Genomic DNA, 16,011 nt, shown 5'->3' on the forward strand with positions numbered 1-16,011 from the left:
TTGCTTTTCTCATTGGTATGCACCTAAAAATATTAAAGGAAAAGGAACAATATAAATTTTAGAGTTACCAACTATACTATGTTTTCTAGTAGTACTTGACCGGCGTCTTAAAGTTGTGCACACAATTGGAACTTGCATATTACTTTACTCTTAATTACTGTGCTCACAAGCCTCGGATCCTTAGATCTCTTGCATCCGTGACTAGCCACAGTGATCATTTCTTGTATTTCTCACACATGCATTTTTTTAAATAGGTTTTACTTTGAAAACTGACTTGGTTGCCATCGGTTTGTTTTATTTGACTTTGTGCTGTATTTTAGTTTTACGGAGCTAAGCTTTTCACAAAGTCCCTCACAGGCATACTTCTGGTGAATTTTCCCCCATAGGAAGACATGCTGTGAAGAAAATGTTAGTATCTGAGTAGAGTTCCCAGAGGCAGCATGACTGTATTTGCAATTGGAAACCCACTGACAAAGGATTACGCCTGAGAATTATGTAAATTACTAAGCTGTGCTCTTTGCATATGGAGGGTGCAAAAAAAAAATCCTTTAGACTGAATCTTTTGTGCTAAATCTTTTCGTACATGTTGATTGATGTCAAGCCAACTAGCAAGTAGTTTTACAAAACATATTTCACAATTAAGTTTTACTTTTGTTTAAATGTGTCCCACTTGTTTTACTAGTACTAAGCAGTGGTTTTCACATCGTTTTCTTGACACAGATGTCCTAACGCACAGAGCAAAGGCCACTGTTTAAAGTTTACAAGTTAAGTGCTTCTGACTGTGTTCAGACTTCTGTGTAAAGACCACAGAATGAGCTTTGCGCTCTGCTCTGCTTTGCAGACCATTTGACATGGCATAGAAAACATTTAATATGTTAAAAGGATTGTTCCATTGGTAATTGCTTTCACTTTAAAAATAAAGTACATTTTGAAAGAATTAGTTTAAAAGTAATAAGATTAAAATAGCCCCACTTTTAAGTGATTAATTTTAAAATTTGTAAATCAATAAAAATTTTTGTTGTTAAATAAAAAAATAAAATTCAAGTTCTAAAAAAAAAATAAATAAAATAAAATTCAAGTTCTGATTTCGATTGGGCCCCAAGTCCTACATTTCAGATGAATTGTTGGCCATGCTAGCGTTACAGATCCAGAGAGTACATTTGGACTAATGAGGGGCCAGTGGGCACAAATGCCATTGGCTAACACTGACCGTCAGACACACTCTAGCAAGCAGGAGTCAGTGTCCCATGCCTCCAGGCATCTAATCTGACTCCCCGCTCTCTTTGTCCTTTAGTTTCCCTTGATTTCTCTGTGTTTGTATCACTTGCCCTATCTTCACTTGGTCACATTGGTCTTGTCCTTCCCCAAGCATACCCCAGTCACACGGTAATAACATTCTTTAAAGCCCTAAATGTATTATTAAAAGATTTTATCAATCCCAAAGCAGAACTTCTAAATCATAGTATCCTAAACTATAGTTTCCTAAACCTTCCTTGTGTTCTGGAAGATCTCTAGAAAACGAAATCACATGAGAAATACAAAATAATAAATGTCCAAAAATAAACGTTATTTAAAAGAAAACCCTTAACTACCTTTTAAAGTAAAACTAAATTAGAATTACACTATGAATTGGAACGAATCTGCCCTTTAGACATTAAGGCAACATTTCAAAGTGAAGACAGGGCTATTTCCTACAGGTATTAGAGATGTAAGACTAGGCTTCCTAGGGCTGAAAGTTTTCTTAATTAAATTTCTCCTGTGTTTGTTGGTCCTGCCTCATTTTACATCCCCAACTGTGTTCACTCTCAGCACAGACAATGTCATCCCCAGATAGCTGCTCAGATATGAAAATTTTTCATAAGTGTTACAGAGACCCAGATGAATCCCATACAGAACCACAAGGTAAGAAACCTCTTTAAACCCATCCTTGACCTCAAACTTGGTCTCCAAACACAGGGAATCATACTTAATTCTGCTCAAAGAAGCCACACTTTCTCTGACCAACTTGTGTAACATCTGAGCTATAGGAATTCCTCCAAGATATTAGGTAGACAGGACAGTGAGGGAGACAGTCATGCTACAGTCCAGGACCTCAGATGTATTGTCAGCAATCATAGGATACTACTACTACTACTACTACTACTACTACTACTACTACTACTACTACTACTACTACTACATTGTATTTAATTGGCCAGAACACCAGGTGGTATGGTGCATATGTAGAGGCCAGAGAACAACTTCTGGGACTCAATTCTCCTCTTCCATTAAACCCAGGGATCAAATTCAGGTCACCAGACTTAGCAGCAAGTGCCTTTACCCACTGAGATACTGAGATACCTTGCTGGCCCTGTAGGCAAGTTTAGATACACATGTTCTGATGCAACTTTCAAAGCATTGCTTTTCCAGTGGACTGCTTGACAGCCAGCAATCCCTTTTAAAAAAGCAAACAAATAATACATCATCAAAGCATATTTTCTTTCAGACAATCTGGCTAGATCAGCAAGTTATACATTTTCTTGTAATTGAAAAAAATTTAAATCTTCACTTTTAATTTTTCATGTGCAGGGGTGTTTTGACTGCATATACATTGGTGTACCATGTGTGTGCAGTACCTGTGTAGGCCAAAAAGGGAATTTGATGCCCCCGGTATTGGAGTCAACAGCAATATTGAGCCTCTACATGACTCCTGGGGATTGAACTCAGGTCCAATGGAAGAAAAACAAGTACTCTTTCCACTCTCCAAATTTTATGATTCTTATCAAAATATTTTAAGAAAATGTATGTGAGAATTCTTGCTATAACATAATCTTCCTTCACATTGTTGAAACTGAGCATTCCAAAATTAATGGCTATAGAGTCTTTTAAAAAGCATTTGCATACTTTCTGCATATGTGCTTATTAATCATGATTTGGAAACTGTAGACATTAGGAATGAAATATTTCCATAGGCCAATAACGATAAACTTCCCAACTAATGGAACTGATTTGCTAATTTGTTTTCTTTGATTCAACAGCAAAATGCATTCTTCTGTCAGATCCCAGCTGTGCTTCTATGGGAAGTGCAGGTAACTCCCTCTGGCAAAACCCACATCTCTGCTTCTTTCCTGCTATTGAATTACTGCTCCCGGTTGCCTCCTGCCCCACCCTGGTTTGCCTACCCTTCTTTCCTGTTCTTCTATTGACCTTGATCAGTACAGTGGGCATGTAACATGACAGAGATCCATGGCATTACAGCATTGTTGAAGGCATAGGCCCACAGGGACAGGATTCAGACAAGCAAAGTATCAATACCACCCTACTCAGAATAATGATGAGCCTCTGAAGCGTCTCTATTCCTCATATCAACCCTATGAAAGATAGTTACCTTGTATAATACTCATTTTATTGGTCTGAAAAGTGGTATTTGGAGAAACATAGTAACTTTTTTATCTTGTGAAAGATTGAAGAGGCAATTATCCCTGAGTCAGCATGGTCTCAGTGCTCCAAAGTGGCCAAAGTTCCTGTATCAATGAGCTAGGGTAAAACAAACAAGTAAACAATCAATCAAACAAACAAAAAAGCTAAGAGGTTTTATTGTCTGAGCCTGCAGCATTAAGCAAATTTGTTGCTGAACTCAGACTGGTTCATTATTTTAAACCTCTGTTACTGTTTTTCAGGTCCAAGAATTAAGCCTATTGCCCCATATCAACATTTAATTCGTGACACAAACCAGCAGATTCTTGTCCTGGAAGGCAGCACCCTTGTGACAGTTCCAGACAAGCACGGCAAACGTGGAGGTGACCCTCAAATTTTCTTTACCCAATGGAGTTGGTATGGTATGCCCCCCGCCTCCAGCTCTGGGCCTTGGAGAGGGGGCTGCTTGACTCCTCCTTCTAAAAGGAGTTTGGAACCAGTAATAAGCACCGATGAGTGAGACAGGAGAGGGAACCAGAAGTATCCACAGCCAAAAGAAGTCTCTGTAGATAGGGGAGTGATCCAAACCAGAGATGGAAGGAGGGCACATTGTGAGAATCAGTGTGAGTGTGAAGATTTATCAAGCTTCTTGTGTCTGAAACTTCAACAGAAAAAAAGAAAGAAAAAGAAGGTTGAGAGGAGAGAAATTTTCAATTCTAGAGCTGACCCTGTTTTCTATTTCTAGAGATCTTCTATGTGTCAACTTTACCCCCAAAAAAAACCAGTGGCTCAAAAAAAAATTGTATTGTTTTGTCTGTATCTGAGAAAAAACTCTTTCTCTGCTGTGATAGAGTCAAAAGGCCAAAGTGTCCCTCCTTAGAATTAAAGGTAAGAGCCAGGGAGATCTCCCATCACCTCCAGCTCAGGGAAGTAGAAATCCTTAGTGCTAAAACTGATAGCCTAAAAGACCACCTCAATCTTTGCATATCCATCCCCTTCCCCCTACAAAGAAGCCTTGTCTTGTGTTAACATTCTCAGTTACATTAAGAAATACCCAAGGCAATCACATTCTAAAGAGAACAAGATTTTGGTTCACAGTCTTGGCCAATTAACCTGAGTGCTTTGGGACCTGTGGTAGCATACCATAGTGGGAGCACATGGGGGTAAGGGGTGCAGGCTGCTCACTTAATGGCTAGGATGAAAAAGAGGAAGACGGGTATGAGGACCCACAATTCCCTTTGAGGGCACAACGGCCAACAACAAAGCCCCTGTTTTAAATGTTTCCACCACCTCCCAATAGCTTCAAAGTGAGGACAGGCCTTTGGGGGACATATCTAGATAAAACTGTAGTAGCTACTAATAAATTTCCCCTTTGTATTTCAAAAAGAAAATTAAAGAACTGACTTCATTGAGCAGTGAGAAGCTCCTGCCCTTCACCTTCCTGAAGGAACAGGCTGGCACCTACTTCACACTGGAATCAGCTGCTAATCCTGGGTACTTTGTCTGCACTGGCAGTGTACCTGGGCAACCTGTTGGAGTGACAAAGGAGCTGGGGAAACATAAAAATACCCATTTTGAATTTGTAAATGCAAATGTGGATCTCAGTGAGATGGAACACAACAGGACAGTGGCCAGACCAGCTATAACAGCAATATCTGGTCTCAGCCTGGCACCAATCAAAGAATAGCGATATCTTCTTATAAATGCTACCAGCAATCAGCAAGCGTGAAGAATTGAATTTGTGTGTGTATGTGTGTGTGTGTGTGTGTGTGTGTGTGTGTGTGATTACTTTCTTTAAAGTGTGTATAGTTAATTTTAAATATCTGGGCTGAAATAACTTTCTGAAGAAGCACAATCTCAATGTCTAGGTATTTCCTGTTGGCCAAAACATATTTGACCTTCTCTGGATGATTCTATATATTCCACGATGTAGCTAGCCTGCTGGTGAGTTATTTCTCCCAGAAGGTAACTGGACTAATGCTAGGCTGTCAGATCAATCACGCAGCATATGGAAATTAGGTGGATTCTAGAGAAGCTCAGCAAGCTGCAAGTTTCATTGGGCCCTGGGGCTTCTGGACTAGGGCAAAACACTTTTAACCTGAGTCTTTCCAGGGGAGAGCTGTGTCATCATGAAAGACCAGATAGGAAGAGGAAGCAGCAAAAAGGTCTGGAGCAAGTAGCAGGCAGAGACAGCAGCTGAGAGACCTGAAGACAGATAGCAGTGCCCTTGTCACTCAGTGGGGCATTTTGGTCCGAAGAGATTGAGACTTGGATCCTAAGCAGGATCAGATGCTGGGAAAACAACTAGATGTTGGGAATTTAGAGCACAGGCACAAAGTTGGAGCAAAGGCTTGTGTGAATTTAACTTGGAAGGTTACATGCAACATATTTAATGCTTTGATGTAGAAGATCTCTGTCTATTCAAAAACTGTCATTTGCAACTAGGAGCCCAGAGAAGATATCATGGCCCTGTGTTACCTTGCCATTCTGTATCCATTAGAGAGACAGGTGGTGTTTTTGTTATCTTAAGAGTGAAAGTCAACCATTTCCCCAGTCTCCAGGTGTACCTTCCCTTATCAACTAGTGAGCTGTGGCAATCACCATCTAGCTGGAAACACTAAAGTTTATACTAGCTTAGTTACTCTTTGATTCATCTCCTGGCTGAGGATTAGAAAGTCCATGACTAATACTACAATTAAAACTAACAGCACCTTGGTTCAACTGGAGGTCTGCATGTAGAAGAATGCAAATCAATCCATTCTTATCATCATGTACAAAGCTTAAGTCCAAGTGGATCAAGGACCTCCACATCAAACCAGGTACACTCAAACTAATAGAAGAAAAAGTAGGGAAGACTTTCAAACACATGGGCACTGGCAAAAATTTCCTGAACAAAACACCAATGGCTTATGCTCTAAGATCAAGAATCTTCAAATGGGACCTCATAAAACTGCAAAGCTTCTGTAAGGCAAAAGACACTGTCATAAGGACAAAATGGCAACCAACCGATTGGGAAAAGATCTTTACCAATTCTATATCCAATAGAGGGCTAATATTCAAAATATACAAAGAACTCAAGAAGTTAGACTCCAGAGAGCCAAATAACCCCATTAAAAATGGGGTACACTTGGCAGGGACTAGAGAGGCAAAGATTAAAACAGAGAGAGAAGGAACACCCATTCAGAGCCTGCCCCACATGTGGCCCATACATATACAGCCACCCAATTAGACAAGATGGATGAAGCAAAGAAGTGCAGGCCGACAGGAGCAGGATGTAGATCTCTCCTGAGAGACACAGCCAGAATACAGCAAATACATAGGCGAATGCCAGCGCAAACCACTGAACTGAGAACAGGACCCCCGTTGAAGGAATCAGAGAAAGGACTAGAAGAGCTTGATGGTGCTTGAGGCCCCATCTGAACAACAATGCCAACCAACCAGAGCTTCCAGGGACTAAGCCACTACCCAAAGACTATACACGGACTGACCCTGGACTCTGACCTCATAGGTAGCAGTGAATAGCCTAGTAAGATCACCAGTGGAAGGGGAAGCCCTTGGTCCTGCTAAGACTGAACCCCCAGTGAACATGATTGTTGGGGGGAGGGCGGTAATGGGGGGGGAGGATGGGGAGGGGAACACCCATAAAGAAGGGGAAGGGGAGGGGTTAGGGGGATGTTGGCCCGGAAACCAGGAAAGGGAATAACATTCGAAATGTAAATAAGAAATACTCAAGTTAATAAAAAAAAAGGGGTACAGAGCTAAACAAAACATTCTCAGCTGGAGATTATCGAATGTCCAAAAAGCACCTAAAGAAATGTTCAATATCCTTAGTCATCAGGGAAATGCAAATCAAAACAACCCTGAGATTCCACCTCACACCAGTCAGAATGGTTAAGATAAAAAACTCAGGTGACAGATGCTGGCCAGGATATGAAGAAAGAGGAACACTCCTCCATTGTTGGTGGGATTGCAAACACATACAACCACTCTGGAAATCAGTCTGGAGGTTCCTCAGAAAATTGAACATTCCACTGCCTAAGGACGCAGCTATACCTTTCCTGGGCATATACCCAAAAGATGCCCCAACATACAACAAAGACGCATGCTCCACTATGTTCATCCCAGTCTTATTTATAATAGCCAGAAGCTGGAACGAACCCAGATGCCCTTCAACAGAGGAATGGATTCAACAAATGTGGTACATCTACACAATGGAGATCAAAACAATGACTACATGAAATTCATAGGCAAATGGAATGAACTAGAAAATATCATCCTGAGTGAGGTAACTCAATCACAGAAAAACACACTTGGTATGCACTCATTGATAAGTGGATATTAGCCAAAAAGCTCAAATTATTCAAGATGTAATCCACAGACCACAGGAAGCTCAAGAAGAAGGATGACCAAAATTCGGATGCTCCCACTCCTTCTTAAAAGGGAAAAAATATCCATAAGAGGTGATATGGAAGCAAAGTTTAGAGCAATGACTCAAGGAATGGCCATTCAGAGCTTGACCCACATGTGGCCCATATATATACAGCCACCAAAACTAGATAAGATTGACAAAGCTAAAAAATGCATGGTGAAAGGGATTGGATATAGATCTCTCCTGAACTAGAAAATATCATCCTGAGTGAGGTAACTCAATCACAGAAAAACACACATGGTATGCACTTATTGATAAGTGGATATTAGCCCAAATGCTTGAATTACCCTAGATGCACAGAACACATGAAACTCAAGAAGGATGACCAAAATGTGAATGCTTCACTCCTTCTTTAAAAGGGGAACAAGAATACCCTTGGGAGGGAATAAGGAGGCAAAGTTTAGAACAGAGGCAGAAGGAACACCCATTCAGAGCCTGCCCCACATGTGACCCGTACATATACAGCCACCAAACTAGATAAGATGGATGAAGCAAAGAAGTGCAGGCTGACAGGAACTGGATGTAGATCTCTCCTGAGAGACACAGCCAGAATACAGCAAATACATAGGCGAATGCCAGCAGCAAACCACTGAACTGAGAACAGGACCCCCGTTGAAGGAATCAGAGAAAGGACTGGAAGAGCTTGATGGTGCTTGAGGCCCTATATGAACAACAATGCCAACCAACCAGAGCTTCCAGGGACTAAGCCACTACCCAAAGACTGTACATGGACTGATCCTGGGCTCCAACCGATAGGTAGCAATGAATAGCCTAGTAAGAGCACCAGTGGAAGAAGCGAAGCCCTTTGTATGCAAAACTGAACCCCCAGTGAATGTGATTGTTGGGGGAGGGTGGTAATGGGGGAGGATGGGGAGGGAACAACCAAATAGAAGGGGAGGGGAAGGGGTTAGGGGGATGTTGGCCCGGAAACTGGGAAAGGGAATAACAATCGAAATGTAAATAAGAAATACTCAAGTTAATAAAGATGGAGGAAAAAATTGTACTGCTTTGGATATTTAGAGATGGGAGCTCGGGAGGTAGTTCAGTTGGTAAAGTATTGCCTTTATATTGCAATTCATCTTCGTTATTAACTTGCAGGGATTGAGAATCCCCATGCAAGGAGATCTCTGGGCATATCTGTGAGGAATTATCTATGCTTTGTTAACTGAAATGGGAAGGTTCACCCTAGAGGTGGGCAGTGCCATTTCCACGGCTGGCATCCAGGACTGAAGAAAAACAATGGTGAGCTGAGAACAAGCATGTGATACCCTCTGCTTCCTGACTATGGGTCCATGTGACCAGCACCCCAGACTCCTGCTGCCATGACTCCCTGGCCTGGACTCTGCATTATGCCCTCAAACTGTGAGCCCAAGTAAACCCTTCCATATATATTTGGGTAAATAAACCCTTCCATATATATTTGGGTAAATAAACCCTTCCATGTATATTTGGGTGAATAAACCCTTCCATGTATATTTGGGTAAATAAACCCTTCCATATATATTTGGGTAAATAAACCCTTCCATATATATTTGGGTAAATAAACCCTTCCATATATATTTGGGTAAATAAACCCTTCCATGTATATTTGGGTGCTTTGAAACAAGCTCCAATAAACTAATACACTGCACAAGTGTGAGGATCTGCATTTGATGCCAAGAACCCACATAAAAAGCCAGGTATGGTTGTCTCTATTGTAATCTCTGTGACAAGGAGGGAAATATAGGTGGACCCATGGAACTGGCTTGCCAGCGAGCCTAGCCTATTCGGTGTCTTCTAGTCCAATGAGAGGAAGAAAAACAACAAAACCAGGAGATAAAGCTGCACATGCAGCCTGAATATAATCAACATAAAAATTGTTGAAGACATCATGACCTATAACGGCACGGTAATATGATTCATATCCTGCTAAATGTGTATTTGATAGAAAATAATATATTATCATGTTATATAGAGTACAATATATAGACAAAAAATAATTTTGTTTTAAAACAAAAATGAACAATAAATGTAATATTTTTGCCAAAAAAAAACAACTTAAAAATAAGCAAAAAAATTATTTAAATTTTTTTTAAAAAAAGTTCACTGATAGAGGCATAAGCTAAGGGCTCACCAAAAAAAAAAAAAAAGAAAAAGAAAAAGAAAAAGAATTAGATATTCAATAACACTACTTCCTACTTCTACTAAAGAAATTTCACTTTTTGCTAAAAGTTTGTCAATTTAAATAAAAAGTACTCTAGAATCTACATAAATTCTTTGGGAAAGTATACCATTTATAAAAGAAATAATATTAGCACTTTGCAAATTCTTCCAAAACTTAAAAGAATGACTTACTCATCAACTTATTCTGAGGCTAAAGGTCCTCACATACCACATCCCAAAAATTGTTACAACACACTAACGAAAACAAACACCAACATCTCAAATGTAAGCATTCCAAACAAAACTATACTAAAAACATGAGAAAGATAATATTATGTAATAATAATGCCCAAGTGAATTTTCTTGCAGAAATGTAGGCTGGTTCAACACCCGAAAATCGATGTTGCTATATTATAAATAAGTATTTTATAAATGTTAAAAAAACTAAAAAATAACAACACTTGATGTTAAGATTTCAGTGAAAATAAAATATAATCAAACTGATTAAGCCTCAGCAGTGCATTTAAACATTCTATTTTATATTGTTAAAAATACTGTGTAAATTTAAATGGAAAATTCCAGAATTTGATAACTCACGAGTTTCTTATACTGTGTACCATTCTGAATATAGTGGTGAAATCTCATGCTCTTTTACCACATCCCTCTAATTTAGGAATTACTTCTTCTCCAGTGTATGCATATTGTATATATAATCTGACTATTGCTTACTTACTAGTTGCCTCAGTGGTTGACTTTTTTCTTATGGTATCCCAATGCTTGTGTTAAACTAACCCTTATTGTACTTCATGATGGCCTCATAGTTCTTGAGTTCTCAGTGATGCTGTCAATCTTTGGGATAAGATAACAACACCAAAGCAGAGCTATAAAGTGCTTCCTTTGCGTGAGACATTTTTCAATGTAATAGGAAAGGAGGGGAAATTATATGTTGAAGTTACTGAAACATATGACAAATTAAAGTGTGTTTACTGAAAAATTAAACTTTGTGACAGGTATGCAGGTATATAAAAAGCCTAGTAGCATGTATAGGAATTGACACTAGGCACAGCCTTAGGCTTTTTCCACAGAAAGAATGAAAGTATTGATATTATATATTATCCATAAATTCAGGCACACACAGTAGGTTGTAGACCATTTTCCTACAGAGAAGAATTGTTTAAGGAACATTGGTACAGTCCACTATCTATAAATTCAGACATCCATATAGCTTCAGGCATCCACCATAGGCCTTAGAGCATGTTTTGCACAGAAGAGTTTAACTGTTGAATCTATCCACAGCTTCAGAAATCCTTCTTAGGATTTAGACCTTATCCTCACAGAGAAGTTCAGTTTAAATGTGTATGTTATCCTCAGCTTTGGACATCCACCATAGGCCTTAAACTCGCCCTAACAGAGCAGGAGTGTTTAACTGCAGATACCATGTAGTATCCACAAATTCAGGCATCCATGATAGGCCTTATTTCATTAGCATTTATTCACAGAAAAGGATGGTTTAAATGCTCATATTACCTGTTAATTCAGACATGTGCCACAGGCCTTATACCGTGTCTTCACGGGGATGGAGAGCTTCACTGTTGGTACTAGCCACCGCTTCACTCATCCACAATAGACCTATTGGTACTATCTGAAGCTTCAGTAATTCAACATAGACTTTGCAAGATGTCCTTAAAGCAAAGGAGAGATTAACTATTGATATTATCCAGAGATTGAAGTATCTATTATAGACCTTAGACCAAGTCCTCACAGCACAACTGTTGGTTAACTGTTAATACTCTCCACACATTCATGCCCCTCTCCTAGGACTAGGACCATGTTATCACAGAGAAGGAAAGTGTAACTGTTGGTACTGTCCACAGTTTCAGGTATGCACTGTGGCTTTACACGTCTTAACATGCCATGAAACTTATAGATAAATGGGCAGAACTTGAAAAAAATCATCCTGAGTGAGGTAACCCAGACCTAGAAAGACAAATGTGGTATGTACTTACTTTTAAGTGGATATTAACTGTAAATAATAATCATTCTACAAGGACCTAGAGAGGCTAAGTGACAAGGAGGCCTCAAAGAGATGCATGGATCTCCCTGGAAAGGGGAAATAGAATAGATACTGTGGGTGGACTGGAGGCAGGTGGCGATGGGAACAGGAGAGGTCAGTTGGAAAGAGGATGGAGGTAGAGAGTACTGGAGGAGAAAACTGAAATTGGGGGCAAGGTAGAAACCTAGTGCAATGGAACTCTAGGAATCTATTAGGGTGACCCTAGCTAAGACTCATAGTGATGGGAGATATGGAGCCTAGACCAACCATCTCCTATAACAAAGCAAGACTTCCAGTATACGATTTGAAACACTGACCTGGCCATAAAATCTTTGGCCTACAATGTGTACTCTGGTAAAGGTGTCACAGAAATTTTGTAAGTGGCTAACCAAAAACTGGTCCAGCTTGAGACACATACCAAAAGTTGGGATGGCTCTAGAGACCTAGGAGAGAACCAAACATGCCCAGAAAAAAAAAGTTAAAAAAAAAAAAAAGATGATTCTCTGATATTCTGTCTGATATTCTGCTATACTTGTAAACAGGAGACAGGAGTCTGGCATAATCACCATTAGAGAACTCCACCCAGCAACTGGTAAAAACAGATGCAAAGATCACAGCCAAACATTAGGCAGAACTCAATGATTCCTGTAGAGAGGGAGAGGGAGGTTGTAGGAGGGGGCTGGAGAGGTCAAGGGCACCACACGAAAGTCTGTGAAATCAACAAACTTGGACATATAGGGACTCACTGACACCGAACTGATAATCAGGAAGCCAGAATGGGTCTAACTTAGGCCCTCTGCATATATATTACAGTGGTTTAGCTTGGTGTTTTTGTGGGACTTCTAACAGAGGGAATGGGGACTGTTTCTCACACTTTTGCCTGCTTTGGGAACCTTTGTTCTCCTACTGGTTGCTTTGTTCAGTCTTAATATGAGGGAAGATGCCTAGTTTTTTTGCAACTTGATATGTTATGTTTGGTTGATATCCCTGGGAGGCCTGCCCTTTTCTGAAGGAAAGCGAAGGAGGAGTGTATGAGGCGGGTAAAGGGGGAGGAGAGGAGGGAGTAGAAACTTCTGTTGCATGTAGTACATGAGAGAGTAAATTAATAGAAAGAATGTGATAACAAATAAAGAGGGTTTAACTTTGCTACTATCTACAGCTTTAGCTGTCCATCACAGACATTGGACAATGGCATCACAGAGGAGAGTTTAAAATTTGATACTATCTAAGGCTTCATGCACCCACCATAGACCTTAGATTGTGTCTTAACAAAGAAGGGGAGTTAATTATTTAATTCAGGCATCCACAATGGACCTTAGACCATGGCCTGACAGAGAAGGAGAGTATAACTCATGATACTACCCACAGTTTCATGTCTCCACCTTAGGGTTAGGACCATGTTCCCATGCAGACAGAAAATTTAGATGTGGACAATATCCACATCTTCAGGTATCTGCAACAGTCCTTAGATCATGTAGTCATGAAGATGGGAAGTTTTTAACTATTGATACAATCCACAGCTCCAAGCATCTACTGTAGGCTCATACCACATTTTCACAAGATAAAGAGCATTTTATTTTTTTTATTTTTATTTTTTTTGGTTCTTTTTTTCGGAGCTGGGGACCGAACCCAGGGCCTTGCGCTTCCTAGGCAAGCGTTCTACCACTGAGCTAAATCCCCAACCCCATAAAGAGCATTTTAATGTTGATACTATTGCTAGTTTCATCCATCATAGGTCTTGGACCATGTCTTCACAGAGGAGTTTAACTGCTAATGATATCCACAGATTCAAGAATTGATCACAGGCCTTAAAAAATTTCTTCACAGAAGCGAGTGTAACTGTTGATACTATGTACAGCTATTGACATCCATCATAGGTTTTAGACCATGTCCTCACACATAAGAAGAGTTTAATTTTTTAATTATTGTTTGATTTTACAACATTGAGTTAATTTATTGAGCAAACATTTTTATTAATAATCACTTAGCACTTTTAAATCAAATCACATTGATTTAATGACATTCTAAAGTAGTTCCTATGAAGAAAAATAACATTGTTCCATTTCAATACATGCTTTATTCAGGCAGTACTTAAAAGATTTCTTACTTGTCTAAAGCATGTCATTTATTGTTATTAAAAATACTACACTAATTCTCTCATTATAAGAAGAAGAGTCAACACACAGAGTTGCAACCGACAAGATAGTGAGATTAGATGTTGACTTTTCAAGTAAATGTGATAATGTACACACTTTCACTGTGTGGTAGAAGTTATAAAAACAGTAGGTTTATAGAACATATTGGGAATATTTGTTTTTATGTTTTGTTTATTATTTATTTTACAGTGCTGGGATTGAACCTAGATGCTTGTGCATGCTGGAGATACTTTGTCAGTGAGCATAAAATACTTTGAGACAGTGTCTTGGTGACGCTCCCCACGTCTTCCTAGTACTCACTTGGTACCCTAGGCGAATCCTTATCTTGTAGTCCAGTGTATATTAATCTGATCCACTATGATAGGCATAACTTTGTGGCTTATGTTTCCTATGCAGAAGACAGATGCTTTCCAAGCAGAATCTCAAATAACAAAATTTATAGTGAGCTTAGATCACAAACTCTAGACTCGATGCAGACCAGAGCTTCTTTCAGAAAATTAGTGTTCTTCTATTTTGGTGGCATCTAGCTATCACTAGTCTGAATCTGTCCCTTTGTAGTAGCACTTTACTGGCTGAAGCAGGGAGTGAATTGCACTTATGAATATTTTGAAATCACCCTGCTCTTTCACCTCTTCAGCAGCCTTGGGTAGTATGCAGTCTCTGTGCCAAGCTACCTTTGCTTTTGACTTAATTATCTCACAAAATGACTTAATATATCTTCATTTGCATTGGCTAATTGCTTCATGGCCTCAAATGAACCTGGGTCAAATGATAGGCTCTGTTATTTTCAATACTTCCCTCCTTACTGTGAGGGAGAAATGTGTAGGCTGCAAGAGAAAACACAAGCACAGGGTCTTGCATGTGTCCTGAGTGTATTTGTTTCATGCAGTAAAAAGTCTTCAGTATGGAGTTTAGGACCGACAAAACAGGTTATGCTGTTATATATATGGTTCAACATTTTGCTTCTAAAATGAGAGTTAATTTTCATGATACTAAGCCAGGACTGAAGCTAAACTGGGGTCTTGGATAAGATTAGGTAAATTGGCATCATCATACAATAGTTTAGTATTGATGGACCAAGAAAGGCAAGATGCAAGGGTTCAAAAGCTTGGTGGATATAGATACATGATGTTTTCTATTGAAAATCTACAGATCATTCAGTGTGTTCTATAATACTAGTGTTATTATTTGAATTTGAAGTATACCTCATAAACTCATTTTGAACATATATTATTCCAAGGAATCCAAGGCTCTTGGAAATTATAGAATCTTCAGGAAGTGGGGCCTAGCTGGCTTCAGTAAGCTACTACTCTGGTCCCCCATTTTGTGACCCCATTTTGGAAAGATCAGGATTCCTAGGCTGGTTCTCATATCCTCATTATAACAAGTCTCCTAGGGGTCAGCTTTTATAGCAGGAACTCGGGCCACTTCTATGTAAACTCTGGGTGGCTGCACAGCAACCAAAAGCATTCTTGCAGGAAGACCTAATTAAGGACTGCCTGAGAGACCAAGGGTTGCTGGTGCAGACAAAGACAGACAATTGGGAACTGCTATTTAGAAGAGATGTTTTCTTGGGATCAATGGGCATGAGTGGAGGGTATTAAAGGAGCTTGCAGAAGTGCTCAGATGAACTTGCTGCAGAATTTCTCACCTGCTCCCAGAGTCTGTATCTTTGACTCTGTGCCACCTTATCCCCAACTCTCAAAGGCAGGTAGAGTCAGGTGACAAGCATTCCAGGGAACAGGCAACAAGTTTTAAAGCATATTTTGGTATGTATTGTCTTAGAGTCATTTCAGCAAATTGCTGAACAAGTCAACTGCCTGGTGTTCATTCTT

The sequence above is a fragment of the Rattus rattus genome, chromosome 5 (genome assembly GCF_011064425.1).
Source record: "Rattus rattus isolate New Zealand chromosome 5, Rrattus_CSIRO_v1, whole genome shotgun sequence".
NCBI lineage: Eukaryota > Metazoa > Chordata > Mammalia > Rodentia > Muridae > Rattus > Rattus rattus.